Consider the following 27923-nt stretch of genomic DNA (forward strand, 5'->3'; position numbering starts at 1 on the left):
AATTCTAAGAACCAAAAGAAATGCTGAAGATCAAAACCACAAACAGAAATGAGGAATGCCTTTGATGGGCTTATAGTAGACTGGACAGAGCTAGGCGTCTCTGTAAAGCACGGGGAATGAAGCCGATGGTATTGCAGTAGTGCTGAATGGCGACGGGTGCGGGCTACATTAGTTGCGAGCACAGCTTCACGCTCAGAGTGTCAGATCACTATGTTGTACACCCGAAACTAATGGCATGTCGTGCATCAGCTATATTTCAATTTAAAACATTAAAAGAAAAAAAAAGGAATCTCTGAGCTTGAGAATATCTCAGTAAATTCTGGGGTGCAGAACAGCCTGACCCCAAATCAGGCCAATCGATTCTGAACTCCACATGCCTCCAGCACAGAGCCAGAGCCAGGAGCAGATTCCTGTCCCCACACCTGCCCAGCAGCCTGGAGGCCTCTCCTGGGACCCACCCTGGGGGGCTCGGGGAAGGCCTCGCTTGTGGTCACCCTCGCTCTGGAGTTGACTCTGCAGGTGCACCACGGTGCTGTGTCAACCAGGACCTCACATGGAGGAAAAGGAGGGGTCCCCTTCCTGCTCCTCATGTGGATGGCCTCCAGGGGCCCGAAAGGAGAGAACCAGAACCCAGAAGCCCCTCAAAGCAGCCACCAGTCTCCTTATACCTCGGAGCAGCCTGGCCAGGGTCCCAGGGCAGCCACACCATTGAACAAGGGTCCTCTTGGCCTTGATACAGTGAGGGGTGGTATGGTTGGTCCCGGAACTCCTTTCCTGCCGATCACGCCTGAGGGAGGAATGTGTACATCCCCATCCTGCAGGGGTAGGGGTTGTCAAAAAGTCCTTTGGGTGATTGTAATAAATAACCCCCACTCATCCTTGCCGTCAAGAATCATGTGAGTAGTAGAAGACATAGAGGCTTGATACATGGAAAACTGTGGTACTGTCCCTGGCACTGACCACAAGTCAGTGGGACTTCAACAAGTCCCACTCTGGCCATGTTCCCGGATCATACTTAGGGTTGAAGTGAAGTGGGATCCCACATATGCAGGGTGAATGGGAAGGGCCCCCCTAAACAGACTCTCTGGACGAGACTGACAGTGAGTTTCTTTGGCAGTCCTATGGGTATCCTTTTCAGTGAGTAGGTTTGCCCAAAGGTTTTCTTTTCCCCTTTCATTTATTTGGGGAGGCGATGGTGCCGAAGAAGGGAAGCCTCCGGGGCAAGAGGTATTTGGCTAAGGGGTGGGGAGAACACAGCGCCATGGGGGGATGTGACCTCTTTTGGTCCCCGGGCTAGTTTTTGAGGCTGTGTGGACATAAGGATTAGAGACAAAAACTGAAAAGAGTTTTGTCTCATTTTATTTTTCTGAAATAAAGAACTTTATGACAGCCCGACATCAGCAGCTAACTACCGTAAGGCCCAGGTGACAAAATGTGACGCAGACTGGAAAGAGAGAGGACCTGCCTGGGGGGCCCAGCCCCGAGGTGGTGCCTCAAGGGTTCTGCCAGTTTGGAATGCATGGGCCGCAGAAGTGGAAGGAGCAGGTGTCAAAGGAGACAACAGGCAGGACAGATGCCCCCTGCAGGGAGAGAACACGGCAGTGCCCAGCAGGTGCCACTCATTCCTGAGCACGTCTCACCCAGTGGGGGCAGGGTGACTCTGTGCTGCCCGGAAGTCCTGCCATGCTGTGGAGTGGTGGAAGGCCTCATTTGTGCCCCTAGGGTGGCAGAGCAGAGAAATTTCATCCCACAGGGTTTTAAGAAAGGGATATGCAGCGGGCAAGTGAAGTTGGAAAGAGCAAGAGAGTAAAACCTCACATTCGTTTGGGAAAGCGACATTGAACTTGGTCTTGAATGACCACCAGAAGGGCTGAGACACACAGATGAACAGAAGTCAGCTCATTCCAGGTCGCATATCCAGGGATACATGAAAATGCTCCATTCCAAGTATGGCCCTTGCAGAGTTCCTACAGAAATATTACAAGTCTCTGACAAGGTGTTTTGCAGGGCTTCTGTGGGGTCCCTGTGGCATCACAGTGGGGTGGAGATGCTGGATACCTGCTGGCCTTCTGCTGAGGGTAGGAAATGTCCCCAAAGCCTGGCATGGACATGCTCCGAAATGCGACTTTATTCCTGGTATCAGAGATGGGGAAGTTGGTCCTCAGACCCAACAGTAGCCCAGAGAGGCTCAGGAGGGCAGAACGGGAGTCAGGCTTGGCCTGGCTGAGGCGCTATCATAGGCCCGTGGAAGGCACTGTGAGAAGGAGAACAGCAATGGACCCAACAAGGCCCTGCCCACCAGCTGCACTGTCCATGTGGGGGGCGCCTGGGTGGCTCAGTCCACTGGGTGTGGGACTCTTGGCTTTGGCTCAAGTCATGGTCTCATGGGTCGTGGGATGGAGCCCTACTTTGGGCTCTGTGATTGGCGGGGAGTCAGCCTGAGAATTCTCTCCTTCTGCCCCTTCCCCCACTGGTGCATGCACGTGTGCTCTCTCTCAAATAGATAAGTCTTAAAGGGGGGGGAGGCACCTGGGTGGCTCAGTCGTTACACGTCTGCCTTCGGCTCAGGACATGGTCCCAGGGTCCTGGGATCAAGCCCCGCATCGGGCTCCCTGCTCCACAGGAAGCCTGCTTCCCCCTCTCCCACTCCCCCTGCTTGTGTTCCCTCTCTCGCTGTGTGTCTCTCTCTCTCTGTCAAAATAAATAAATAAATAAAATCTTTAAAAAGGGGGGGGGAGGACCACACTCTCCATTCAGTTGCCCACAAGCCACATTTGACAACTTGTATTTACACTAATTAAAATCAACCAAAACATAAAATTCCATTCCTTAGGCACAATAGCCACATTGCAAGCGCTCAACAGCCACCTTTGGTCGGGGGTTATGTGCTGGATGGTGCAGACTCAGAACATTTCCATCATCACAGAAAACTTTGCTCCAGCACTGGCCCTGGAAAGAAGTCAGATGAAATGAAAAGCAGTGCTCAAACCCGCTGGAACTGAGCCACATGCGGAGGAGTGGGTCTTGGAGGAGGCCATGAGGGCCAGCAACCCAGAGCAGGGCCCACCCCCAGGCCCAGGTCCTCCCTCCTGCTCCTCCTGCCCCTCCCGCCGGGCCCCAGCCCCAGCCCCAGGCCTGACCTGGCCCGAGGCCCATCTGCAGCAGTCCCCATCACCCAGGGGCGGAGAATGGGGCTTGTGGGGACATGCCAGCATGCGGCAGCTGGTGACTGTGGCCCAGCTGGCGTGGGGCCGGCAGGAGCACCCCCGCCTGCCCTCATCCCAGAGAGCTTCGAGGGACACAGACCTAACGCTGGGGACGGGAGCTGGCTGGGGGCTGCAGGCACTTGGATTCTGTTTGCCACCCAGAAGATGCTGGCCACCAGCCCCCCACCCCCCACCTCCCCCCCGACCCCCCATCCCCGACCGCTGCCCCCGGGGTGGGGGGGCACTGTGTGCTTGTTTCAAAACATCTTCAATGGTCTCAGAGCCTTTGATGTCAGAGGATGTCCTTGGCTGTGCTCCCCATGTGCTGTTTGCTCTGGGGTTTTCCTTTTATTCGTTTTTAAATTCATCTCGTTAAATTGGTTGTGTAAAGAGCAAAAGAGGGAACCCAGCGGAGAAGAAAAACGCTACAATTTATAGGGGAAGGGGAGGTGAAAGCCCATCGGTGGCGAGTGGGGCACAGCTGAGAGCAAAGACCTGCTCATCCACCTCGTCCTTCAAGGCGTCAGCGCTTTGACACATTAAAATCTCTTAGAGTCTTTATAGAAGCCGCGTAGACTTCTCCCGGATGAACATAAAACCCTTAGGAGATGCTAATGGAATCCATGTAGAAGCTTCATAGAACCCTTTCAGAAGCCATATAAAATCCTCATAGAATTCACCAGATTGCTCCTGGAAGCCTAAATCCCCACTGCCACACACGCACGCACGCACACACATGCCCACGCACGCACACACGCACACACACACACACGTGCACACGCACTCACTCCCGTCCCCACCAATAGAAAAAGCAAGTCACCTTGAACGGGCCTCCTTTCCTCAGACAAAAGCCACGGGGCAGATTTCTCTCTTGTGTCACCATAGGGGCTGCAGACATCCTCTGCCCAGGGTAAGTGGTTAACGCAACCTATTGTGGCCCGACCAGGGCAGGCATCTGTCTTCAGGCCCTTTGTTCTGTAAACCTGGTCCCTTGGGAAGAGGGGAATCGTGTTCATGAGAATCCCAGGGCTTCCGAGAAGAGAAGGAGTCCCAACACCTGTATGAAAACCCCTCTTCGTGGCCTGGGTGCAGTGCCCTCCTGAATGTGAGCCCACGGGCCAGGGAGGTTGGTCTATATTGCTTACCCAGGTCCCAGCACCTGCTCCTGGGCCCGGCACAGAGCGGGTCCTCAATAAATCTTTGTTTAGGGAATAAATGAACAAAGGTGTGTTTGCAGAAAAGGACTCCAAGGGCTCAGAAGGGCGCCCACCAGGAGGACAAGGCAAACGTGACCCTGGCCACAGGTCAACACAAGGCCTGGGCCAGGCACTGGCTGGGGATCGGGACAGAGAGGTAGACAGAGAGAGACTTTCTAGACGGGGTGAAGCCAAGAAGTGGGATTCCGGAAGCACCAGGGCCAGGTCTATCTTGAAGGCATCTTGGTGATGGATGGCCAGGACCCACAGGGCTGGTCTCCGGCCTGTCCTGGGCATGTGGGGTGAGCCAGAGCTGAGGACCAAGTCCTTGAAGGATGTGGAAGACTTTTCTGGTTATGTTTTCATTTCCTCTCAAGCAGTAAGGCTTGCTGTCATTCTTCGGAGTTGCGTTCTGCCAGAAGCCCCCAAATTCAACCTTCAGGAGATCTGTAGAGGCACGTGGAGATGGGGTCACACTCCACCAGTCTGGCTCAGGAGCTCGGTTTGCCAGAGAGGAAAGAGATTCTGCCTCTTCTAGCCAGAGAGGGCAAGACTCCGTCACTGGGGGCCCCTTCCAGAAAGCAGCAGGGCTGACTCTGGTCAAACAAGGCGAACTCTGCATGTCTGTCTGTCCATCTGCATTGCGGGGGACGGCACCAACTGCCCCAGCAGCTCTCTCTCCATGCCCGGCAGGGCCACAGCCCCTTCACCGGGCCTGCCTGAGCACGGACAGGGGCCCTGGCATCCAGGAGGGAGTCCTTTTAGCCCCATGAGAGCAAAGCAGCCCCTGGATATGTATGTTTTAAAAAAGAAAGGAAAAAAAGAGACAAAAAAAGCAATTCAGGCACCTCTAGCCCAGCACTTTTTTTACAGAAAACATCGAACGTCCTATTTCCGCCCACATTCAAATTCAAGTGCCTGGAAGCGACAGGTAGAACTTAAGTGAGCAAAGAAACCACACCCCAGTCAGTCCTGGTGGCTCCCTGCACGCACAGCCCCCCCGTCCCGTGTGCCAGCAAGGCCTTTGGGCAGCAGGGAGCAGGGCTTGGCCTTCTCAGGAGGTTCCGTCAGCAGACAGAACCTCAGCAGCCGCCGCAGACGAACTATGGGAGGATAAGCAGAGCACATGGGACCATATCACGGGGGTCTTGGGGTCTGCTTGAGTCAGGACTTTGTGCTTCAGCACTGGGGAGCCTTTGGAGGTTTTTGAGTAGGTGACTTTTTTTTTTTTTTAAGATTTTATTTATTTATTTGACAGAGAGAGAGACACAGTGAGAGAGGGAACACAAGCAGGGGGAGTGGCAGAGGGAGAAGCAGGCTTCCCGCCGAGCAGGGAGCCCGACGTGGGGCTCGATCCCAGGACCCTGGGGTCATGACCTGAGCCAAAGGCGGACGCTTAACGACTGAGCCACCCAGACGTCCCAGAGAGTGAGTTTTTAGACATGTGCATTAAAAGTGTTCTATTTAGGGAAACCAAATGTTCCAGTGTGCCTGGCTCCATCCTGGTTTTCCGGTACAGTCCCGATTTATGCCTGCTATCCCCATTAACTCCCTGTTACACTCTCAAAAGTATCCTGGTTTTGTTTACTGGATATTTTATGATCTTATGGAATTATTTTTAATTTTTCAAGATAGGAGCATTGCGGTTATGTTAAAAAAAAAAGAGCTCTTATCTTTTAAAGATACACACTTCAATATTTATAGATGATTGTCTGAGATTTGCTTCCACATAATCTGAGGGGTGGGATGGCAGCAGGGAGTAGGCAGGAGTAGAGATGACACGGGGTTGGCTGAGTTAATAATTGTCAAGGTTTGGTGTGGATACACGGGGGTTCATCATGCCACTCTCTCTATTTCAGGATTTGTTTGAAATTGTGTTATAAAAAGTTTAAAAAGAGGGACGCCTGGGTGCCTCAGTCGGTTAAGCATCTGCCTTCAGCTCAGGTCCTGATCCCAGGGTCGTGGGTTTGAGCCCCGACTCAACTCGTTGAGTCTCTGGGCTTCCTGTTCAGCGGGGAGTCCGCTTCTCCCTCTCCCTCTGCCCCTACCCCCCCCAAACACACCCCCATGCTCTTTCTCTCTCTATCTTTCTCAAACAAATAAAATTCCTTTTTTTTTTAAGATTTTATTTATTTATTTGACAGAGAGAGACACAGCAAGAGAGGGAACACAAGCAGGGGGAGTGCGAGAGGGAGAAGCAGGGATCCCAATGAGCAGGGAGCCTGATGCGGGGTTCGATCCCAGGACCCTGGGATCATGACCTGAGCCGAAGTCAGATGCTCAACGACTGAGCCACCCAGGCGCCCCTCAAACAAATAAAACTCTTAAAAAAAAAAAGTTTAAAAAAAAAAGCATCCCAGACTGGACAATAAATATGGGTCACTCTAGTTCAATCGCCAGGAAGGATTTTGCCCCCAAGGAACAGTTGGCAACATCTAGAGGCATCTTGAGTTGTCACGAAGTGGGCTGGGGGTGCATGCTACTGCATCTCGCGGGTACAGGCCAAGGAAGCTGCTGAGTGTTACCACGCACAGCACGGCCCCCACAACAAAGCATTATTCAGCCCAAAGTGTGAGTGGTTCTGAGGCTGGGGGACCTGGGCTAGTGCCATTGTCTGTAATTTACTTTAAAGCACCAATCCATGAACAGGAGGGATGGTGTGTTTGCGGAGGAGTTCACTGTAATTTACGCTCTAGGGATGATTAGTTAACACTTAAAGGAATTCACACTACAGGAGTGGCTCGCAAGAGCTTCAAACACAGTTATCTTAAATCTGCTCCCCAAAATTCATTAGTTAGCATGAAAGGTGTTCTAGATAATTTCTCATTGGTGAAGTAAGTGATATTCAAAAAATGTGTTTGGCTAGAAAGATGGTACAGGCACCTATGCCTTTACTTGAACAAGCCCCATGGACTAGTGCTCTGGGTCTGTTCCCGTTTGGTTCTGGGTCTCTCTCTGAGCCCCAACCACCCCCCAACTCCAATAGAAGTTTCTGTCTCCTGATCCAACTGGAAGGTGGGCTGGTCCTGCTGATAGCACATAGGCTTATCTTTGGGGCACTGAATTTTTCATGCGTGTGCTTGCTGGCATACCTAAGGACAAAGAAGGGGGATACCCCCAGGCCTAATGGAGAGGGTCAATGATTGTTTCTGTGCCTACTAGCTATTTTTTTAAAAGATTTTATTTATTTATTTGAGAGAGAGAGAGAGAATGAGAGATAGAGAGCACATGAGAGGGAAGAGGGTCAGAGGGAGAAGCAGACTCCCCTGCCGAGCAGGGAGCCCGATGCGGGACTCGATCCCGGGACTCCAGGATCATGACCTGAGCCGAAGGCAGTCGCTTAACCAACTGAGCCACCCAGGTGCCCTTGTGCCTACTAGCTATTAAAAATAGGTCACTGTGGCAGAATCTGGTCTGAAATTTGCTTTCATTATAACATCCCATCACCTGAAGACTCAGAACCCCCACCTAGTCCACGGGGACACCAACGTTTACTTAAGAACCTGAGAATCAGGGAATGGCCGGCCATGTTGACTGAGATCAGGATAATGCTGGTGGTGTGTGTGGGGGTCAGATGGCAGAGGAGACTGGACCTTTTCCGTCCTTCTGCATCTTTCTGATATCTTTCTAATATCCCTTACCACCCTGGCACCAGTACTATGTCTCACACTTCTTCCCATCCACCAGGGTCCCACCCATGTCTCCCAACACCCACATCTGTGGCCTCAGCTACGGCCAGGAATGGTCTTTTTGTGCCCAGGGCCTCCAAGGCAAGGCAGTAAACACCCAGGACACCTCTGGGGCCCGAGTCTGGCCTCTGCGGCTGGAATTCGTCATGGTGGCCAAGATTGGCTTTCAGCTTCCTTTCATCAGTTTCCAGTCCTTTCTTCTAGGACACGGAGGCAGGAACAGGCTGCCTCTGTGTCCTAGAAAGCCAGGGGGCCTGGCTACTCAGTGCCACACTTCCTGCCCCCGGCTGAGCTGGCCTGGTCATAAGTGGTCGCCATGCATCTAGGGGGCAAGGGGGACCATCAGGGAACAGTGAGAGTGGCTGGGAAGGCCACTCAGGAAACCTTCTTTTCAGCCCTCAACAGCTCAGGGAAAGTGAGCTTATCAGAGCACATTCTGAAAGCCTATGTGTCTGGAGAGAGGTGGAGAGGGCGCGGAGCACTGAGTGTTCGAGTGGGAAAAGGGGTGGGCATCGCAGGGGAAGAATGCCAGCATCAAGGGAGGTGGGAGGATGTAGAGAGAACCTTCTAGAGCTGTCACGAGATGAACTCTGCTAACGTCACCATTCTGAGGAGAAGCACTGCTGCCCTAGCCAGTCCCCAACACACGTGTGCGCGCGCACACACACACGCACCCCAAGAGGTCCCCGAGCTGCATTAGTTGGCCTCATGGCCCTTTCTTTCCCAAGGTCTCAGATTACATGTCTGACACGGAGTTTTCCTAGCTGCTAATCCCACGGGGTGCCGGCTCCCATGGGGCCTCCCAAATGCTCCCACTGGCCCAAAGACGAGCTCCCTCGAGGGGCACCTCTTAAAACAGACAGAAGAGTCCCTGCAGGAGGCCGAGACACCCCTGGAGGCGTGTGTTCTTCTATTTATCAGGGATCTCTGGCACAAGGCCATCATGGCCAAGAGTTGCGCCGTGGGGAAGCTTCCGGTGGGAGAAGGGGTTCTAGGCCTCCCATCATCCCCATAGTCCCCTTCCCCAAACCATGACAAATAAATATATACTGTAACAAAACAAAACAAACCCCAAACCAGTATGCTGCTTCCAGGCCCTTTTCCCACCAGCCGAGTGGGAAAGATCCAAGTTCCGCCAGATCCCAGCCCACAGTAGCACTCGGATTCTACAGGGCAGGTGCATGGTACTTGCTCTGGCCTCATCCATCTGGGGTTCCCTGAGCATGGGGACAGGGCCGGGGCTGGGTGTTGTTGATCTCTGTCTTTCCCACAACAGAACTCAGTCCCGAATCCCCTCGCCCTGTCCCCACCCCCGCTCCCACGCGCAGAGGATGTCAATGAGTGTGGGCAGAAGTTAATTGCCTGGCAAGTTTGGATTCGCATCTTTGATCTGCAAACCTGGCAGTGCGGGTAGAGGAGAGAACTCAGGATCTGGGGGCAGACAGACCGGGGCTTGCATCCCGGCTTTGTCACTCACACCGAGTGACCTTGGGCGGTCGCTTCACTCCCCTGAGCCTGGCTGTCCTCGTCTGGGAAGTGGGGACAGTTGTACCTAACTCACAAGGGCCCACATGAGGGGCGATTACCCAACGTGCACAAATAGCCCAGCTCAGCGCCTGGTGGCCTCTTGGCTTCCTCTTGGGGATTAGCCGTGCCCAGTCATGAGTGTTTTAGTCTCGGTTTGGATACCGGGCTTTCTGCGTTACTGGCACAGTAAGCACTTTATGTAGATGCTAATCCTCACAACGGTCCTTTGAGGAAAGCATCATCATCAACAACAACATCATCTTTTCAGAGCTCAGGAAACAGGCCCAAAGAGCTGATGATGCTTGGCCTAGTCACAGAGCTGGTAAGTGGCATCACTGTGGTTCGAACCAAGGCATTCGGTGTCGGTACCTGCCCTCCTAGCTCCGCGACCACACTGCTCCAAGGCCACTCGGACTCAAAAAGGAGATCGACAAAGGGACGTCCTTTGCTGCGATCAGACATAATGGCTGAGTTCCTACTAGAGACTTAGGGGAGGTGGTCTCAGGCCCACCTTTGGATGCTCACTGTGGGGTCCTGGGGAACGGCTCCAGCCCAGGCCTGCAGGAGGAGCTTTGCTGAGACCTGGCGGGGGTGGCCCTGCCCATCACCTCTTCCTCTGCAGCCTCTTTGCCTGCCAGGGCCTTTGAACAATGATTAACTGCAATGGGCAGGCCAGTGCAGGCCGGGACGGGCTCTGTGGGTGAGCTCACCCCTTGCACAACGGCTGCCGCACCCACCTGCCGGGCTCAGGGGCGACCCAGGGGGGCAGGGCCAGGCAGGATCCAAGAAGCTGGGGAGACGGCCCCAGGAAGGACAAGGGACCGCCTGGCTGCTGGTGATCACCACCATATTCTGAGCCCCTGGTCCCCAGCTTGTGGGGCCGCTTCCGGGCGCTCCCGTGTGTCCCAGGAGCAGACTCCGGCCCCAGGGCTTGGTGGGATCAGCCTTGCTGGAGATATTTTTCAAATCCTATCACCTGAGCCTGTCCCCTCCCCTCCAGCCACAGATCAGCATACCCAGATGGGGCTGGAGGAGGCAGGAGCTCACCCTGGGGGTCCCCCCACCCCCACTCGGGGCCTTTGGCTAATGGAGCCCCACATAGCTCCTCAGCAACCCCTCCCCTGTCCTGGCTACACCAGGAAGCATAGGCACACGCAGGTTCCAGGTCTGGCGCACCCACCCACGCGTCACCCCCAGGGCCCCTGCCGCAGGAGCACCCTGGTTCCTGGAGCGGTGGTGGTAGTGAAGTCCGTTTAGACTGGGCCAAAGCTGCCTCCAGATGTGCTGCTGGGCCCACTCCCCCGTGCCCAGCCTCACTGGAGGCTACGCCTATTCCTTAGCTGAATGGACTAGGCATGTCCTTTGTCCTGCATAAAGGCTGTGCCCATTTCAGGTCTGGCTCCACCATTTCAGAAGCCCAGGGAGGGCTGAGCTATGTGGGTGGGAGATAGGGTGAGGGAGTGAAAGATAATTTCTCTGAAGCTCAGAGGGGGTGCCCCCCACAGGGCTGATCCTCTCCCCTGCCTCAATATTCCAGGAAGGCCAGGTCTGCTGGGCCAACGAGGTGTCTTAGCTGGCCTGCGGGTGCCCCCCACCTCCCTACAGTCCCCAGCGGTGGGGGCACTAAGGAAGGCTTGGGCCTGGCTGGGCTGCCTGGCCTCTCCTCGCGATCTGGGGACACCGTGACCGGAGGCTTTCCAAAAACTTTTCAGCAATAAACAAAGGGTGGGCCCCTCCTGACTACTTTTGTCCCAGATGCATCTGCCCAGCCTCAGGGAACTCAAGTTTTGAGCCATCCTCGTAGCGCCATCCCACGCCCGAGCCTGGGTCTCATCCTCTCAGGGCCACGCGAGACCCCTGCCCGCACCCCTCCCGCCGACCCTCTTAACAGTAAATCCTTTTCTTTACTCGACACCCACTCCCGATGTAAAGAGAATAGAACGTGCTCACTGCCCCCAGGAGCACGTGACCTCGTGGCGGGGACAGGCACGTGAACAAATGGCAGAGAACAGGTCAGAATTTCCATGAAGGAGGCCTGTCCCAGCTGCTCTGCCTTCTACACAGCACCTTCTGGATACCGGGCCCTGTTCTAGGCAGGTCCCATGTAGTTACTGGTTTTTATCCCACGAGCTTCACAGCAGAGTATGCCCCCCACTGTAGCTCATGAGGGAAAAGCAAAGAAACTGAGCAATTTGCCCAAGGAGGTAAGTCGCAGGGCCAGGATTCAAACCTGGGCACCTGTGCTCTTAGCCGCCATGGTAGGCCGCCTCGGAAGCGGCAGAGGAGAGAAAGGGATGGCCGGTGGTTCCTGAACCAGACGGCGGCAGAGCTGGGCCTGAGGTGTGAGTGGGAGTCTGTCCGAGAAGGAGCATGGGGCAGTCGGGATGGAAGAAATAGTACCGGCAACCCCAGGGAGGAGACGGGGACAGGGGTCCGTGGACGCCCATCCCCCCGTCTGGTCTGAGTCTCCCATAATGAGCACATATTTTCGTGTTGCAGGTAAAACTGAAACACACGGGATAAAGACTGAGTAGCATGTCAAAAAGCAACACCCCGAAGCAAGAGTTGGCAAACGTCTCTTGTAAAGGGCCAGATGGTAAATATTTGAGGCTTTGTAGGCCATACTTTTCCTGTCACGACTCTGTTCTGCCATGGGAGCTCCAAAGCAGCCACAGACGGGATGTGAACAAATGGGCATGGCTGTGTGCCAATAAAACTTTATTTATGGACATGGAAATGTCACACGACTTTCACATGCCGCAAAATAGGATTCTTTTAAATGTTTCGCTCCTTTGAAAGGTAAAAGGTGTTTTTAGCTCACGGGCTATACAAAAACAGGCAGGTGGGGAGCCATGGGCCACAGTTTGCCAACCTCTGACCTAAAGGCTCACAGAGGTGAGAGCAAATGGAAGCTGCAGAGAACGGGTTACGCGGATTGGCTAGAGCCCTGGAGCCTCAGGAGTGAGGAATGGGCCAAGATTGGGGGGGATCCAGAACCACCCCTGCGGTGCCTCGAGGGCCCTGAGAGGAGGTATTGTCACAGCAGGGTCAGCCCCAGGCTCCGGTTCCAATGTCACCAGGCCCTAACTGTGAGACCCAGGTGTTTGCTTCTCTGAGGTTCAGTCACTTCAGCTGTTAAGATGGAACATGCCATTGACCTTGCAAGTCCTATGAATGGGACCAGCTGGGGTGGGGTGTGGGGGAGTGGCCCTTAGTAATTCATACCACTGTTTTGCAGATTTTAGGCGGGAACTTAGTTCAGATACAGGTTTGGGAAACATCTCCCTGGTGGCCATGTGAAGAATGGGTCAGCCTAGGTGTGAATACCTTCCATTTCGCCCTCCAGATCCCCCCTCCACCTGCTGCCCTGGGCTGGGGAAGCCCAACCGGTGTGGACAGCATCAGCTGACTCCTCCACTTCCCACCCCCCCCACTGCTAGACAGACTCAGCCAACAGGGAGCCCCAGCAGGAGGCGGGGGCTGAGAAAGAGACTAAGGTTCTCAGCATTAACTCCCTGCAGGGTGTCTGCAAGCTGGCTGAGCCCATGAGGGAAAGCCAAGGCACTAGGCCTGGCGGACCTCACTAGTTCTCAATGTTTTCCTACCCCTTGCTCACGTGTTTGCAAATTCTTCTGTTTATCTGAATGTGAGTGCAACCTGGCTGATTGACTCAAAGAGAGTGAGACAGGACAGAGATACCAGTTAGGAGGTGAAGCAATGGGACTGTGAGGGGAAGGAAGAGCTGGAACTGGGAAGACGCAGATGCTCAGGAACCCCAGGAGGTACCCAGGGGGAGAGGATACCCAGGGGCAGAGGCAGGCATTCGGAATGGAAACGATGAGTTTGCAGTAGTACCCGCAGGACACCCAGGTGGCTGGATGCACAGGTGTACCCCAGCCCTCCTGCAGTCCTGATTTTCTGCCCAACCATTAACCACCACCCATTTCATTGTCCCAGGCGAGCCACCATGTTGGGAAGAGCCTGGGAGCCTGGGAGAGGGGTCAATGCATAAATGGTCGCCAGCCCTTTAGATGCAGGGAGAAGGCTCTCAGATCCATGAACTTAGCAGGGAGGAGTGACAGGGCATCTTGGGGCCCTCAGGAGAGGCCCAAGGAGGCCTGCATCCCCAAGGGGCCACGGGTGAATTAAAGCCGGGGCCACCAGCCAGTGATTTGACAAGGGATGCTTCTGCCCATCAGCCAAGGATGTTGAACACGATGAGGCACCTCAATTTGAGATATATTTGGTTTTAAATCTTCCTTTTAACCACCCATCCTTGTGGCTTGTAGGAGGCAGGAAGTTAGATACAGGCTTTCCTCCAGAGGGGGTCCTGGTGTTGGCACATGTGGGGGGCAAGGGGAGGGGTACCTCCTTCAGACCTCTCCAGGGCTCCATCTCCTTCATAACTGCACTGCCTTCTGATTACATTGTCCTTCCCCAAACAAACACTTGATTGAATATTTCTCAGCTGAGTCACTGCTCAGTTTTCTTCTCCCAGGAAATCAAACATACTCTGGCTTTGCCTCTTCATCATTCTGACCATAGTCATGCCTGACCTTCTCCTGGGCTGGGCATTTAGGCTTCTCTGCTCTCTCTCACCCACAGAGCACTGGGCAGTTAGAGTCTTATCTCAGATTCACTGACTTTGAGAGCTCAGCAGTTTGCCCAACACCTCTCTCCATGTGCCCACGATGAATTACCACATCTCCTTCTCTTGAGAGGCTGGCCTGCCTTCAAGACCCCACCCCCACCACCTAAGCCCCAGTCCACAGGTCTGGTATTCATTAGTGTCTAGTCGAGGCCTGATTCAGACACATTGCTCCACAGGCCGCCCAGCGGGCAGACAGCTAATGCCTTAGGCAACCCAGGTCTGACCAACTGGTTGGTCAAGTCGGATGGTCATGGAGCTAACAGGAACAGCTATGTGGACCTCAGCCTTAGGAGGCTGAGACAGGGCCTGTGGAACAGCCCCTTGCTCTGACTCACCAGGTGATACTGAAATCTTGAAACACACAGGAAGGCCTTTTCCCAGAGAGCCTTCCTGGCTCTGCCATCAGGCCTGGGACCTCTCCTTAGGGCAGGCACCCAGCAATCACTCCTGCCTGGTCCGTGCAGACCATAGGGTGTTCGTTGGCTGAGCACTGCTTTCTGGATCATTCTTCTGTGACATGCTAGAGACTGCGGAGGACTTGAGCTTTCCAGAAGATCCATTAGGTGCTCAGCTACTGAACCTACAACTTAGTGGGCATGAAGTCATTAACCCGTAGCTCAGTTGCGGGGGTCAGGGTGGAGGATGGAACGAAAAAACGTTATACAAGTTCGTTCATCTTTGTTTCGGCCAAAGCATCTTCGGCTCAGACTTCACGCAAGAAGCGGGTTTCCCACCACAAAATTCCCCAGGAGCACCGAGGTGTGCCCCACAGACTGCAGCCCCTGGGCTCAGATTACAACTAAGGGCTCCACATCCCATCGCAGAATAGCCCGAGTATCGCAGAATTGGAGGGATGCAAGTCTCCATAGCAATCAGTTGCTAGAGACTTTTTCTTAACACAAAGCATGGACATCCCAGCTCACACAAGATGGTGTTGAACAAGGATGTTTCTGATGAGAATCAGCCACCCTGATTAAGGCTTCTCAAAGACTCCTTGGTGTGAAGAGGGTAAACATCCCTCATGGTCCAGTTCACGTAAGGAAGGGTGACACAGGGGTCCCCATAGAGTGTGTGCTTCATCAGGCATTCTCGGGAAACCCACTGGAAATCAGGAAATCTGACGAGCCCTGTGGAGCAGCCCAGGGCACCTTCACACTCGGGAGCCTTGAGGGCCTGGGGATTTGGTACCAGCTCCCAAGGCTCTGTTTGGGATCCATTTTCCTAAGTGCCCCGAGGAGGGGGGGAGGGGTGTAGGAAACACCTTCCTGATGGGAAGATCTGCTTCCCGTTGGGATTCCCCTGTTGATCTCCCGAGCCTCGGGGTCACCAAGCAGCCTCTGTGGCAAAAAGTCAGATGAGCCTGGATTCTGGTCCCCAGGGTCGGCGCGGCCTGCTGACAGCTCTTAGGAAACTGTGACCCCCAGGGATCGTTCCAACTGCACGCACGGGACACTTCCAGAGGTCAGGGGCCCCGGGGGTCATTTGAACAGGAAGTTCTCAGGTTACATCAAATGTTCCATGTCACAAATCCCCCACTGAACCCCTTTTCAGGAAGTCATCAGTCTCGGTGGCCTGGTCAGGGAGGGGCAGGGTATCATAACTGTCACGAGTAGGTAGCGTCTAGCTGTCCCCACCACCCCCCGCCCCCCACCCCCCGTCTGCGCACTTGGCTACAGCACCAGCTCTCCGCACACCGCCCACGACAGCACAGCACAGGGACAAGGCCCGAACTGACATCACCATCACCAGGAGCTCCAGCAAAAAGCTGAAAAGAGGGCGTCTGGCAAAGGCACCCCGAGACACTGGTGTGAGCGCCAGGGACGCTCCTGCGTTCGGGATGGCGGAGGCAGCAAGGAGAGATGGCCTCACCCTCTTCTCTCTCTGTGCCCATTCCTGTCTCTCCCTCCCTCTGGCTTCTAAGTCCTCCTGCCATGTCCCCAGGCAGCTGCCCCAGACCCGCAGATCCCACCAGGCAGACGCAATTCTTTGTCCCACAGACTGAGAACGCCTCAAACCCGCACCCCGTTCCCACTGTGCTTGAGGAGAATCTGTGGGTCTGTGTAAGGGTGGGTGATGAGGAGCAGAGCTGCTTCCACTCAGCCTCAGCCCTGCCCTGGAAGGCTCCCAGAAACTGCTGGAAGTTTCTAGCGTTACACAAGGGTCCTCCTAGCACTCCAGGATCCGGCTGAGTGACACCTCCTCCTGGAAGCCCGCCCCTGAGTGCGGGCAGTTTTAGAATCAGTGAGCAGCTGCTGAGAAAGTAATGAGGGGGAGCAGAGGACGGAAGAGTGTGTGGGATGAGGAGAAGCCACAGGGTCCATCCTGGGCTCTTGTTCCCTAGGAGGCTGGCTCCACTGGTGTGTGGCCCCAGCTCCCACGGGTCCTTCTTCCAGGTGGCCGCCTGTGGTACAGGCGGCACTGTGGGGACAGGCAGCAGGTTAAGAGGGACGGCTTTCCTGGACAGGACAAAGGGAGCATCCAGAAGGCCACAGGGAAGCTGCCCCCGCCCAGGAGGTGGTGCTGGCTGGGTGGGGGACACCCTCACTAACTATGGAGTCTGAGTTCCCTGCCTGGGGGCCCCCACAGAGCTGACCCCTTCTTCCTGAACCTTCTTCCTGAACCCTCACAGGACGTCTTCCCCGAACAAGGAGGGAGTGCTGGGAATCACGGGCCGCTCCTGGCCCCTGACGCACTAGAGCTCATGACATCACAGTCCCCTGCACCAGCATGCCCATGGGGTGGCCTGCTTTGGCCACTGTAGCACCTGCTACAGGGAAACTGCTCTTGGAGAACCAGCACCCACTTCAGCACTGCCCAGAAAGGCTGGAGCCCCCCACCAACTCACTGCCCCCGCCAGGCTTGGTTTCTTAGTTCCTTATTTTTTCTTATCTCTAGACCTCTCCCAATCAGAAATCCTACCCATCCTCCCAGACCAGCCTTGAGAGCCACCCCCATCCCCTACCCCCCGACACCCACAGCCCTCAGCAGGCTTCTCCCTCCTTCCCTGGCTCCTACAGGGCCTGGAGTCAACTCACAGTGCCAAGTGCTCAAGTCTGATGGGTGTCTCCCCAGCAGGACCGTGGGGTCCCTAATGGTCTATTCCGCTGGGGAGCCTGGGGCTGGGCATCCTGTAGGCGCTCAGTGGGAACTCAGTGATGGACCGAATGCTCAGCTGCAGCCCCTCCGCCCCCTCCCCCTCCGCAGTCCCCACGCCTGCTGGGCTCAGGAATGCCTGCCTGTGGGTGCAGCCCTGCCCCAGGCTTTGCAGGCAGGAGCCCGACTGCACGAACTTGGGGCCTGGTCTTAGCAAATGACCCGCCCAGGGAACTCTCAACCACTTCCCACCGGGCCCTGGCCACAGCTCCTTTCTCTTCGAGGAACTAACTGCTATTCTGTGAGTCAGTAACTGGGGACAAAGGGAAAGGGTGGCCTCATGTGACAGCTACAGTCATGGGGGAAGGCGCATCTGCTTCTGCTTCTCCAGAGAGACCGTCCCCTCCGTCCCCACCGGCGGGAAGGAGGCCCCAGTCACGATACAGGTGCCACACGCATGCAGTCTAACCAGACGGGGTCCTAGACAACCACCCAAACAGCGGAAAGACACTGTGCTGGGAGCAAGGGGACCCAGGAACTCTTGGCTCCCCCTCTGAGTAGTCAATCACTCCCCTTCTCTGAACCTCCGTTTCAAGGGTATGGCCTTGAGAGCCCTAAGAATCCTCCGGGTTGTGATTTCCAGAAATTCATGCATGTGGAGAAGCGCTGAGGGGCAGCCACGTCCTAAAGGATCCACGAGGGCCGTGTCCCAGGCAGCACTGCCTGCCCCTCTGGCTTCAAGGAAGCCTGCAGCCGTGGCTGTGGGTTCCACCCTAGCGCCACCTGTCACTTGCCCGCGACCCAACTCTCTGAGCCTATTTCACGGATGACGAAACCTGAAGCCCAGTAGGGCAGGAATGTCCCCAAGACCTAGAGCGTGTCCCTGAGCCTGCTGGTCTGAAGCTCTGGGCTCCTCGTCCCTCTTCCCCAGAGGACGCACCCTGAAGGGTCAGTGTCCTAAAGAGGACCAGGATGGGGAGGGGCTTCCGGCTTTCAAGAGCTGGGATGAAGGCACTGCCTCTCACAGCCCAGCTGGTAAGGCTAGTTCCTCTGCCCCGGAGCGTTTATGGCTACGCTGGTGACTCCATGTGTCTGGGGTGGGGTGGGGGCTGGATGGGACCACATGGCACCAGAGGGAAACCCTGGAGGGGCGGCTGGGGCCGCAGCCGGCCCTATGCCTTTCATCTCCAGATGCCGGGGGCCTCCCTCCCCACATGGTGCCCAGAAGGAGCAAGGGCCTTCCCCTCCTGGAAGGCGGCCTGAGGCAGAACCGTCAGCGGCGGGGGGGTGGGGGTGGGGGGGGTGGTTAGAGTGGGGTTTCCAGTGGGCTGCACCTCCCACAGCCCTTGAAGATTTCTGCATTCAAGGGCCTCGCCTCTGCCCCGCAGCCCCCTCCCAGCCTTTCCAGGGTCGGGTCTCCCGTTTTGGGTCTCAGATATTCCCTCCGCCAGGCATCCCAGGGCTGGGGTTGGGGGGCACAGATGGGGAGGCCGGGGGTGGCCAGAGGATGGCAGAAGGGCAGAGAGGGCGGAGTTGCGTGTGTGCAAGGGAAACCCTCTCCTCTGGGTTGGAGGGTCTCCTCAAGGCTGACAGTGCCTCTGTGCCCACTGGTCACACCTTGAAGGAAGTGTCTTCCTTTCTAATGACAAAACCAAGGCATGTCCCCCTCACCAAGCCCTCTGCCCACAGAGCTGGATCTGTCCAGAGGGGGCACTGCTTCTAATGTGCGCAGAGATGTTCTGTCCGCCCCGGATGCCCTGAGGCTGGGCTGGGGGTCACCAATCCCTGGGTGGGAATTTGCGTAGGGAGGAAGGTTTGGAAGGCACACAACAGGTGGGAACTCAGTTCACAAAGTGGCATCCTCTCGGAGCCAGAACATCTTTTTCCCAATTTCTGACGCACCTGGTTGTTGACCCCCAGCACTCCCAGCCAGGAGACCAAGGGTTCAGCCAGTCAGCACAGGGCCTGTGAGCCCCATGGCTGCCGCCCGGCCAGTGCTGAGCTATCTTGGGAAGCCAAAGAGAAATGCGTGGTTCGATGTGCCCTCCCACCCAAGGCAAGTCCTGCCCTGTGAGCACCTCCCTCAAGGGAAGGACAGGTGGAGGGCCTGGAGCCTAGCCGCCTTCCCACAACCACATCTCCAGGCACTGAAGCCCTCTGAAGGCCAGGCTGGGCAAGGCCAAGCCCCAGTGGGCTCTGGGATCAGCCAAGCCTCCCGTTTGGGGTCTCAGATAGTCCCTCCCCCTGGCATCCCAGGGCTGGGGTTGCGGGGCACAGATGGGGAGGGCCTCAGCCTTCTCCTCCCTGCACTCTCTCCAGTCAAGTCCCCACCCCCACCCACCCCCAAGCCTCTGTGGGGAAGCCAGGGGAGAGCCAGGACCTAGCCTGCTTGTGGCTCTGACACATGGGACCTTCCCTAGAAACCTAGAATAAGCACCCACACAACCAGCGCTTTGGCTCAGGTGATCCCTAGGGGCCCATGCCCCGCGACCCCTCCCGCGCCTCCTTCCCCACCTCACTATGCTCACCAGCCCAGGCCCAGGGAGTCCAGCGGAACACTTGCAAGAGATGTAGCACGAGCAAAAGAAGGGATGGGGAGCCAGGTCCTCCACGCTCACCCTCCATCGCTCACCCTCCCGTCCCCGGCTCTCAGCCCAGCCAGCAGAGCCCAGGTGTTTCCCATTAAGGCTTTTATTGCGGAGTCTCGGGCTCTGGTTGAAGAAGGCCCAAGGAGCTACCCTATCCTCCACGCCCCCCACCCCGGGCTGCGCCGACACGGTGGGGCCTGTCCTCTCCCACCACCTAGCCCTTTATGGGCAGCCTCTCGCCCTCGCTGGGAGGTCACCCAGGGCCCGGCTCCAGGCTCCAAGCCCATTCCTTCCACCCGTCCTTCACACTGCAATAGCCAGAGCGTCCTTCTGTGGAGCAAAGCTAATTATCCCATGCCCTTACTATTAAATCCACCAAAGGCTGCCCTTTGTGTTTGTGTGTTTGTGTGTGTGTTTTTGTTTGTTAAGAACTGGCTCTGTTTTGTAGCATTGACCAGGTGCCATGGTGTAAATATTCCCACCTCAGCTGATTTCAGAACAACAGCGTGAGGTCACTGAACTCGTGCCCCATCAGCAATCACAGGCCAGGAGTTGTTAACCTCAGCACACAGCCATCTCTACCCCTTTCCCCTTGACCTAGGATGCAAAGTCCGCCTCTACTGGCCCCCGTTGTCCCTCCAGCCCCATCTCTCACTGCCTTCCCACCCCCCACGCAGATACCGCACGCAGGAGGGCACCTGTGGGTCCCTGAGTGCACCCAGCACTTGCCAGAAACACCATCTCCCGTGTGGCCTGGCCAGCTTCTTTGGTAAAACCCAAAATTCAGATGTTTCCTCCTCCAGACTGTCTTCTCTAACTCCCCAAGCCCGATTAGTGCCCTTCCCCTGTGGCCCTAGAACACTGCCCTTGGACATCTATATTATTTAATAACGCATGTCTGTCCTTGCCGCAAAACTGACGGCTCTGCAGAGGCCAGTGCTATGTTCTGGGGTCTCTGGGTCTCAGCCCCTGATCCGGAAGGGGCCTCAAGACTGAGCTGAGGGAGTGAGATGCATGGAGTAGCAAGCTTGGGGCCCAGGGTTCCATGCGAGGAGCTACCCGGGGACTCAAGGCAGCCCCTTGGATCTTTTCCAGCAGAGCCCAGTGCCACCTTCTTGGCCAGCTTTCTAGGAGAGCTGCAGGACAGAGACAGGGGACCTGGCCCATACTGGGGCGAGGGGCATCCTCCCTGCTCCTGGGTCTGAGACTCACCAGGTGCCAGCCCCAGCCTGCCCCCTGGCGCAAAGGGGCACAGAGCTGGCGGGTACTGGGGCCGAAGTGACCTGCTGCCCCTCCCAGTTGTTTGTATCCTGGTGGCCATGGTTTCCTGTAGGGCGGGCTATCATTATTGACTTTGGCACCAGCACCCAGGCATTTCGGGGAGGCCACCCTTTCCCATGCCTGGGAAAAGCCTCAGGGGTGGCTGGGGCAGCCCCGGCCTGGAAGAGCCCCCCACCCCCAGGTCCTGCCCAGGTGGTCCTTTGTGACCAGAATGGGAGAGACAGGAAGCAGTGGTGGTACAGGGAGGGCCCTGGGCTTCCGAGGGAAAAAGACTGGGTTTGCATGTCAGCTTGGCCACTCAGCAGCTGTACAAAGTAACGGCGTGGGGCCTTGATTTCCTCATCTGTAAAATGGAGGTAGTTATGCCTGCCTTTCAGGGCTTTTGTGAACATAAGAGTAACATCCACTGTTTATGGAGTGCTTTCGAAGTGTCCACAGCAAAACGTACTTGACTCACAATTACTTATGTAATCCCCCCGGAGCCCTATGAGATCAGACCTATTAGCCCCATTTCACAGATGAGAAAACAGCAAGTGACGTATAACTCCAAAGCTCCTTCTCCTACCACTATGCTACCCCAGTGTCCCTAAAATTAGAGGGCAGGTGTGTGGGGGGCCTGGCACATTCTAAGCACATGATAGATGGTAGCTCTTATCAATAATTATCCAAAATCCTGCTGTCTGGCATATATCAGGAGATGGAATTTTTTTTTAAAAATCTCTTTCAAAGTTTTATCTGAACCAGAAGGTAGGCAGTTGTGCTCCTGGTTTTCAGATGAGGAAAACGGAGGCCCGAGGTGGTGTGGGCTTCCACAGCCCCGCAGCTAGTTCCCAAAGACCCCAGCTGAGCACCCGGCCCGGGCTCTGGGCCTGCCCTCTGCAGGGGGAGGGCTGGTGTCTGGCTCCTGGGAGAAACCTGGTGTGTCTGCAGGAGCAGGCCAGGAAGAAGGCTGAAAAGACAGGGCCGAGAAGGGCTGACCGTTGGGCCTGGATCGAGAGGGGGCAGGGAGGCCAGCTCCCCACCTCCTCCCCCAACATCCTCTCTTCTGCCCCTACCTTGGGCCACATAACTGAGTTGGGATGGGGGGCAGGGGAGCATGGGGTGCCTGAAGCTCCAGGCCTGGGGCCTTGCACATGTCTCTCTTCTCTCCAGACCTGCATCCTCACCTGGAGAATGCGAATGCTAATAACACCAGCACCACCCCCAGTCCCAGGACATCATGAGAATGTGAGGGGCTCGTGGTTGTGACTCCCCTGGCTCCACGGGCGGGAGCCCAGCTGGAGAGGGCCCTGCCAGGCTGCACTGAGCCACAGCTGGAGGGCACATCTCGGGGACAGCTCAGCCCACCTTGCACACAGCGAAGCCCTGCTCTGCGTCTGCACTCCAAGGCCTGACAGCTTCTTGTCTGTCATACCAGGAGACGAGACTTCTCTAATAGGTTCCAGTGGTAGCACATCTCATATGCATGGCAAAACATCCTAATTTAAAAAGAAAAATACATAAACATTTCATATAGCTTTGAGAACCCATCGTACAGGGAAAAGCGTTTGATAAAATTCTTCCTCCTTCTGTGGACTATGGACAGCCAGCCACTAGCAGATCTGGAACAAACCCACGTCCTCAGGTTCTGTTGTGGCTTAGGAGTAGCCAGGCTGGACCCACCCGGGAGGCTCAGCTGCTTCTGCACTGGGGACCCCTGGGGCCTGGTGTAGACCTTCTTCCCCTGACCCTCAGGCTGCAGGGACCCCATCCCAGGAGGGTGAGCACCAGGGTCTGCATCATCAAAGCCCCTGGGCCTGGTTAGCAGCAGGTCTGGTCACCCTGCCCTGGCAGGATTCTGGAAGGTATGAGGGGTGATCTCACCTCTGGCTACATCTTAGGAGGTGGGGAGACTGGGTCTGGAGGGAGAGAACACTAGCTGGTGATGTCCACGCTGGGGCCCCTGACACCTTGCTAGCCCGTGGTGCTGTCCCTGGTTTAACCACAGTGTCTGTTACCACAAGGCAGCAACAGACCAGATGCTGTCCACCTCGTACCTTACTGAGGCCTCAGGACGCCCTGTGAGGGAGATCACGTGACTGGGAGATGAAACCACCAGGATTCTGAGCCCAAGCATCTGGTTCCAGTCTTTGTCGCAACCACCATGCTGTTCTGCCTTCTCCATGACCCGTGAAGGGGTGACCACATCTGCTCCTCCCCACACCACCTTCACTTTGGGGGTTAACAGGAGCACTAACAGCTCCCATCCTGAGAAGCCCTTAGACCTGCGGCTGCCGCGGCAGGTGTACCAGCCAACGTGGGTCCTGGCCGCTCATAGCATCCGGCCTAGGAAGGGCTCTATAGATCCAGGATTGAAGATGCTCCCCTGCCACGGTCTCTGGGGTCCAGACCACCCGGTGGATGGCAGGGCGGGGAGGGGGGGTTCTGAGGCAGCCCAGGGATGCCACGCAGGCTTCCTCTGAGGCTCACACAGGGCCTCATGCTTGCTAGCCTCCCAGGTCTGCAGAGTTAGCATTTTGCAGCTTGTGAGCGTGAGAGGCCCCAATCTGGCCTGCCCCTGTGGTTGTGCAAGCATTGCCTGGGTCAAGGAGCCAGCAGGGGCCAATATCCTGTTTTCCAGGTTCGAGGTTCACAGGCCTGGAGGAAAAGGTCCTTGTTCTTACTGGACAAAGGTATAATCCGCTGAGCCAGGCCCCAAATGGGGAGTCTTTTTTAATTCACCAGAGATGCTGCATGGGCGGCCTCAAAGCAGGGGAGACAGTCAGCCCAAGAGCCCCCTGGAGCAGGTGTCCTATCCTAGCCTCTGGCCCGAGTCTCTCTCCTCCCTAGGGGCCTGTGAATCTCGGCAGGTTCTCACAGGTAACTTCTCTCCCTCAGGCTACAGGGATCATGCCTTCTGGATCTGAAATCAGGATCTGAAATTGGACAAAGGCAGTATTGATGTATGAATCTAGAAATAAGGAAATCCTCACAGTTGAAGAGCATTTGGGTTGTTCTAGTTTTGGGGGATTATGAGTAAAGTCACCATATCCCTACCATGGAATACGATTCAGCAATAAAAAGCAACAAGCTCCTGATACACCAACAGCTTGGATGGAGCTCAAAGGCAGTCTCCTAAATGAAAGGAGCCAGACTCAAAAGGCTTCATGCTATATGATTCCATTTATAGGACATCTGGAAAAGGCAAAATTCCCAGGACAGAAAACAGATCAGTGGTCGCTAAGGGGCTGGGCGGGGAGGGTCTTGACGACAGAGGGGCACCAGGGAGTCTTCAGGGTGATGAAACTGTTCTATGCTGTACTTGTGAGGGGGGTTACGTGGCTGTTTGCATTTGTAGAAGAACTGTATGACAATAGGAATGGGTTTTCCTGTATGTAAAATAGATCTCAGTTTTTTTAGAAACAGAAAGAAAATTACATTTCCTTTTCTGCCCCTTTTTCCACTCATTTTGACCTCAACAGAAATTTGAATATCAACGAATCTGACTTAGTGGATATTTCCAGCGTGTCTCCTGTGTGCCAGGCCCTCTGCTCTGCCCAGAGAGGGGAGTGGCACCCAGAAGACTGCGCTCACTTGGGGACACCCCCCACCCCCACCCCTCCTCAGCTTGTGTCATCAGCTCGTACCTCCTCCCACACCTCCCAACATGTGTGCCGAGGCCCAGTGCACCCCTATTTCCCTCTTAGGGGACTCTGGATTGCTTCGGCCTCATGCTGACTGATGAAGGTCAGTCGGTAACTCTGTGCTGAAATACTGGAATTTCTGAGACGTTTCCATGGTTTATGGGACTATAATATTTGAAGTGGGAACCTGCAAACCATCCTTGACACCTCCCTCCTCCTTGTCACCCCGCCCCTCCCACGCCCCACACACAGTCAAGGAAGGGGGGGAGCACAAACTAACAGGCAGGTGTCCTGAGGGGGCTCAGGCCTACGTGGTGGTTTATCGATATGAATCCTATTGTCACAACTTTTGAGGAAGGCAATTGGCAATGTTGTGTTTTTTTGTTTTTTTGTTTTTTTCACTGACCCCAAAGTGCCCTGGACTGTTGTGCCCCCCCCCCAAAAAAAAATCAATCCACTGGCACGTCCTGTTGGTCTTCCTTTCTAAATGTCTTCACACCTCCTTTTCCCAAGACCACCGCTCGTTCCAGGCCATGTACCTCTCACAGGGACCTCTGCACCGGCCTCCCAGCTGACCAGCCCCCCATTCCCTTCACCCTGCAGCCAGAGGGATATTTTGCTCCCTCAAAATCATGGGCACACCAGGAGCCTGCGCCAATCCATTAGGAAAAGACAAAAGGCCCATTCGAGAAATGGGCCAAAACATATGAAGAAGCAGTTGCCCTATAAAAAAAAGAAACACAAATAGCAAAAACCCATACAAACATTCCTAAGTTCATTTACAGTTAAATAAATGAAAACCAAAACAACCGTGTGATACTGTCTGCATCCCCCACCTCCGTGGAAAAGGAAAATGTAACTCGTGGCCAGTATGCGCGGTGACCTGTGAGGGGGTGTCTATGCATCTGTCACACGCAGCCTGAGCGTGGCGACAGCTGTGGCAAAGTGGTGAAACTCTTGGAGGGTCATCGTGAGGGACACCCCCTTCCACCCAGAACCCAGTGCTAGAAAGGGGCCTGGGGTGTGTACTCGGAACAGTGCCCTATATCTGTGTCCTGAGCTGCAGTGTGAGAGCTGCCTGCAGAGGCGGCTTCCAGAAGTGGGTGCAAGAGTGAAAGCCTGCGAACAAGATGCCCCCCAGGAGGGGAGAGTCGAGTCAGTAATGCTCTGTCCAGACCAAAGGCTCCGCAGACATTAAGAAGAACGGAGTAGGGCCGAGATGACCCTGGTCAGGGAAAGGAGCTGCAGATCTCCCCCTGTGAGAACCATTCCTTCGCTTGCAACTCTTGAAAGCGCAGGCTTATCCTCACAAGTGTATGCACGGAAAAATTTCTGGAAGCACGCACCAAAAACCTGTTAAATGAAATTGCCTTTGGCGAGGGAGACAGGTGGGGAGGAGGTTTTCTCTTTTCATGGTGTACTTTGCTGTTCTGCTTGGATTTCTAATCATGGGCACAGAGTATTTTAATTTTTAAAATGTCATCGGGAAATATCTGGGTGGTGGGATGTGAGGCCAATTTGGTTTTCTTCTTTGTACTTTTCTATATCAAAAAGAATCAAAATCAATGTGTTTAAATGTTGCAAAACAAACAAAAACTTTCGCTGCCCTGGGGATAAAGTCCACGCTCCTGAGCTCGCCCTGGGAGGTCGTTTGGCGCCAGCGGCAGCTTCCCCTCCGGTCTCCCGACTCCTGGGTCCTCGCCACAGCCAGCCACAGCCAGCCCCATCCGCTTTCCCCACGCCAGAGCCCCTTGCTCACTCTCTTACCTCTGGGCCTTTGGCCGTGCTGTTCCATCTACCTGGAATACTCGGCCCCTCCTCCGCCTGCCTCTTCCTTCCGCCGTCCTCCTCCAGCCTGGCGCCAGGCGCCTGCCCACCCTCCCCCCCGCCGGCAGTCCCGCCCTGCCTGGCTGGCTCCCCAGCACCCTGGCCTCACCTCTGCCAAGCCAGTGCTCCTATTATGCGCGGAGGGCCTCTCTGCCGGCCAGCACCCCCCCGCACTACCTCACAAGGGCCTGGAAGGTAGGGCCAGGGCGCGCGTCCCCGGCATCCAGGGCCCAGCACTGTGCCTGGCACACAGGACGCTCCAGGAAGGGCCGCTGGCCGAACTGACGGATGGACCCCCCGAAGGGAATGAACACACAACACAGCTGGCGCGCAGGCTCATCCCCGCGGCGGGCCTGGTTGCGGCCTGGGGTCCCGGGGCCTTGGGGCCCGCTGACGCAGGCTGGAGGGGCGGACGGAGCAACCCACAGCCGCGCCGCCCGCTCGCTCCACGCCGGCTTCTATTTCCTCTGCGGCAGGCGCCAAGGCCCTGAACAAATATTTTCCTGGAGTGGAGGAGCGGCTTAACTCCCAGCCCTAAGTGCTGGAAACACCGCCGGGTCGGGCAGGTTCCAGGAACCAGAGGAGGAGCGGGGTCTGGCTGCAGCCGGGGGGGGGGGGGGGGGGGGGGGGGGGGGGGGGGGGCGTCCTCGGGGCACGGTGCCCACCCTCCGGGCCCACTGCGGTCGGGCCACTCCACCAGCCCGTCACCCTTCGCAGGAAGCAGCCCACTTGCTCTGTGCAGCTCACGGCTGGGAAAGGCTTTTGCCCTGGGCCTCTCTGCCCATAAATTAGAATCCTCTGGGATCCTGAAGAAAACGTAGGCCATGTGGGCCTCCCTCGGTTTTGCTGAAAAAGCTACAGTGGGGTCTAAAGGAACTAATTAGAATCTCAGAAGCCCTTTTAAAAGCTCCCCCCAACCCCCACCACCCACTTTAACTTTCTTATTGCAGAATAACATACACAGAGTACACTCATCTGAAGTGTATGGCTTGATGATTTCTTTACACATACACAGACACCCTTGTAATCACCACCTACATCAAGCCAGAGAAACTTCCAGAGAAGGTTCCTTTCATGTCCCTGCTTTGCCTACCCCACACCCCCAGCAGAGGCACCACTGGGTTCTATTAACATCGATTAGCTTTGCCTGTTCCCGAGCTTTATATACGTGGAGTCATGCAGTACGGGCTCTTTGGTGTCTGGTTTCTTGAGCTTTATACATTGCCGTGATATTCATCTATG

The 27923-nt window shown here is 55.7% G+C and overlaps 1 long non-coding RNA gene across 2 annotated transcripts; it reads right to left on the bottom strand.

The window, feature by feature from the left end:
* Window positions 1-2824: 2824 nt before the first annotated feature.
* LOC113938059 lies at window positions 2825-26739 on the bottom strand. 2 transcript variants are annotated; one of them, XR_003524803.2, is made up of 3 exons: window positions 26622-26720; window positions 4027-5189; window positions 2825-2949 (listed from the first exon to the last, which is right to left on the bottom strand). It is a non-coding gene; the product is annotated as an uncharacterized LOC113938059 (long non-coding RNA). The 2 variants fall into 2 exon arrangements; XR_003524802.1 differs by lacking the exons at window positions 2825-2949; window positions 4027-5189 and adding exons at window positions 22062-22180; window positions 22579-22709 and having other exon boundaries at window positions 26622-26739.
* Between the last annotated feature and the right edge of the window lie 1184 nt (window positions 26740-27923).

This window comes from Zalophus californianus, chromosome 8, assembly GCF_009762305.2.
Source record: "Zalophus californianus isolate mZalCal1 chromosome 8, mZalCal1.pri.v2, whole genome shotgun sequence".
Lineage (NCBI taxonomy): Eukaryota > Metazoa > Chordata > Mammalia > Carnivora > Otariidae > Zalophus > Zalophus californianus.